Here is a 3,515-nt window from a genome sequence, read left to right on the forward strand (position 1 = left end):
GGCGTGGCGGGGCGGGGCGGGGCGGGGCGGGGCAGGGCGGGGCGCCGGGCAGAAAGGATCAATCTTGCAGAAACCACATGGCCCGCGAACAGGGTCAAGCACTTTGCTCCTCCAGCTTACACGCCGTCCCTTCTGGAGAACGAAAGGGGCAGCGAGAGTTGAGCAAAATAAAAGCAAAAAATTACTACTGTTGTTGCTGTTGTTCTGCGGTTCAACTTTAACAACTCTACTGTTTCGTCGGTCAAAGTAATACCTCCGCGACGATCGACGACGACGCGGAGGCACGGCTTTTGTTTTCCGGGGGCAGCAGGGCAGCAGGGCTCAACACCAACACGCTGCTGGCTGGACGTATACGAGGTGTTACATCGTTCATTCGTTAGGGTTCGCCACCACAGTCATTGTGTGAGTGCCTCTGTGTGTATGTGTGTGCGCGCGTGTGTGAACACCGAACTAACAGCGTCTTTATTGGGCGTGCGAATTGAGTGCGCCCGGCCGGCTGCGCCCCGCCCCGGGCCACGCCGCCGCGCTGCCTGGTCCGGGGTACAGGGTACAGTACACGAGGGTACAGTGTAGCGCAGCCTTCCTGTCTTGGGCAAGCCCAGCTCGGGGCGGTACAGCACCTGCTCGACAGGCCACAGACCTACCACACCGCGCGTGTGCATCCGATTCGGACCAAATAAACGTCTTTGTTTGTTGTTTCAGACACAGGATGAGAGCCTTTCAATGCTGAGATGAGGAGGAGTGGACTAGCCATGTTGACACTGCGCGCAAAGCAGAAGAGGAAAAGTTCTAGTTTCGCCATGTTTTGGGGGTCCAGTAGTAGTTCCCGGCCGCGATCCCGCGTGGCTCTTCGGGTCGAGTCCAGGAAACTGACACTACGCGGCAACAGCATTGTGTTCCCTCCCAACCGCGCGGCAGCAGTGCTATCTTTGCACTTTGCGGGCCGCGGGCCGTGTTTTTCACACGACTCGGAGCGGAGAAGTTGGAAAGAGAGGGGGGGAGGGGGCTTTTACTCTTAGCATTGCGAGAACACCGGGCTGACATGATGAAGAGGACAATTTATGGCCCTGCGTGCAATTAAGCCCTCATGAAGTGTGTGGGTATAGTGAGCATAGTCAGTTTTAGTTCCCAAGTTTATTTACTCCGCGATTAAAAAGAGCGGACAGGCCAGGCCCCGAGTGGCGACCACCGACCGCCCCGTCGCCCGTCGTGTTCAGTCCTTCAGTAAATGGTGATGCATCACCCATACCCATAACGACCCAATCACATCTAGTTCTTCTCTCTCGGCGGCCCTCCCCGCCGCGGGTCGCAGACGCCCCTCCTTGCGCAGCAGGCAGAGGCTCGAAGAGTCCTTTTAGGAAGGAAATTTCGTCATCTGGGAAGCCTTATTATTGCCCTCGACTGGGAGATGCAAAGTACAATCAAGACTCATCATAATACATCTCGTTCTTTCCCCTTTCCCAACAAAAATGACGTCGCTAAAACCTCGCCTAAAACAGAAACTTCAATCGACCATACCAAGAACGTGTCACAAAATATACTTACATAAAAAGTCAAGCGGTACGCGGTTCACAAACCAAACCAAAAATGATATGAAAAGATAAAAAAGGCCTACCAGATTTCTTACCGTAGCCTACCTTATCTCTCGACTAACTTCGGTCTTACTCTGCTGCTCCAGACAACGTGGGAAATGAGGGTAGGATTAGAGTTCCCGGGCCTAGTTAATAAGAACTCCCGATCACTTTCGTATTTTTTTCTCTCGGCCTTCTGCGTAAGGTCTTGGAATAATTATCCCCCTACACACTTTTCTAGGCAAAATTGAAGCGCCGCGCGTTAAAATCTCCGAGGGAACAGAGAGCCCCCTCCCCCCTCTCGGGATGGAGCGAGACGAATTATCGGGATTAGCGAAAGGCCACGGGCAGCTCGGCCGGGGTCCTCACTTCTCTTCTCCTCCCACGCACTTTGTGGAGCGCCTGGGTGCGAAATGCGCCGGCTGACGTCTGTATGCACGCGCCCTGTGTGTGTGTTTGTATGTGTGTATCTTGCGTTTCGTCGGGTGAGAAAACGTGTGCCCGTGCAAGTACCGTAGCGAGTAAGCACGTAATGAACCCCGTTTAGACGACACATTGCCCCCCACTCTTGCCCCCACCCTCTCCCCCCTCTCCTCACTCCTAACAAAAGCACAGAAGTGTTTGAGAACCAAACGGCTGTTTACAAAACTTTTTCATTACCCTTTGCCACGCATATTGATGGATATGTGTACAGCATGTGTCATGTTTTTGCACGCTTTTTACGTTTATATGAGTTTGATTCCACCACAGACTGCTCTGCTGCTGCTGTGACATTTCCTCCGAGCGCGGCGGGCCTTGCGCGTGACTTCGCCTCGCCAACGCGAGGGTCTGCCGCGGGTCCGCGAGTGGCTACTGTGTGTGTGACGGTTCAATATGCGTCGCATCACGCACCTATCTCGTCGGCATTGTGTTGTTCACTGCATGCCAAGTGCTCAAAGAGTGCAACGCAGTCCATTTTTTTCTTTCATGCAAGAGATTGAGAGGGAGGGGGAGAGAGACGGAGAGAGGGAGTGAGAGAGACAGAGAAAGACAGACACAGAGAGAGATGAGACAAACGTGAACGGGGGAGGTCATTTGACGGCACTGCTGTCACAGATTCTCGGTATGATGTTGTATTCGATCGTGATCGGGCATAAAGTAGACGCTCTGACCCCCAGTCGGTCCGCCCAGTTCCATCGGCACGCACAGCACAATGGCAACAGCGGCAGCGCGACCCGCAAGTGCATCTACCTACAATGCGTTGCACCACGCCGCAACAAGTGCAACGAGTGCAACGACTGCTGCAGCTCCGCGAGGAGGGAGTGAACGCGGGAAGAAGGGTGTGGACGAGGAGGCGAGAGACGGGTGGCAAAAAAAAAATGCAATAACTGAATCATCAAGTTGGACATTAGCCTATGCTTCAGTAATTAGGAAAGTGGTAGTAGTGCCGCGATACTTACTGGAACTTCCTTTCCTCACACTTTCAGCGCAGCGTGACTGAAAGCCCTCCAAAAATTCCTCCTGCATTGAACGTCGACAGTTTTACCTCTGCTGACATTATGCGTAGTTAAATGTCCTCAAGTCGACTACGTGAGACGACACTACTACTCTCGTTATTGCCCAATGCGAGCCCAATGCGCGGGGTCATTTGCTGCCCGAGTGGCGTGCCTGGCGCTGGCACGCGGCGGGCGAGTCGAGAGCTCGCTTAGGCTACTTATATTCTCCTTGGCGAAATATGCGCGTCTCATTGAAATGGGCCTATGCCTTTTGTGTCGGAGCAGGGTGGAGAGGAGAGGAGGGGGGGAGGGGGGAGACGTGCTGGGTCTATGGCTGGGCAGGCAATAACACCTGACCGCGCCCACCTGTCACTGAGCGAACGGTATGTCTGCGTCTCTCTCACTCAGGGCATACCGCCGGAACAAGACGAGAGAGAGGAGAGAGAGAGAGATGGGGGGTTGGAGGGGG

The sequence above is a fragment of the Frankliniella occidentalis genome, unplaced genomic scaffold (genome assembly GCF_000697945.3).
Source record: "Frankliniella occidentalis isolate FOCC.00 unplaced genomic scaffold, Focc_3.1 Scaffold501, whole genome shotgun sequence".
Classification (NCBI taxonomy): domain Eukaryota; kingdom Metazoa; phylum Arthropoda; class Insecta; order Thysanoptera; family Thripidae; genus Frankliniella; species Frankliniella occidentalis.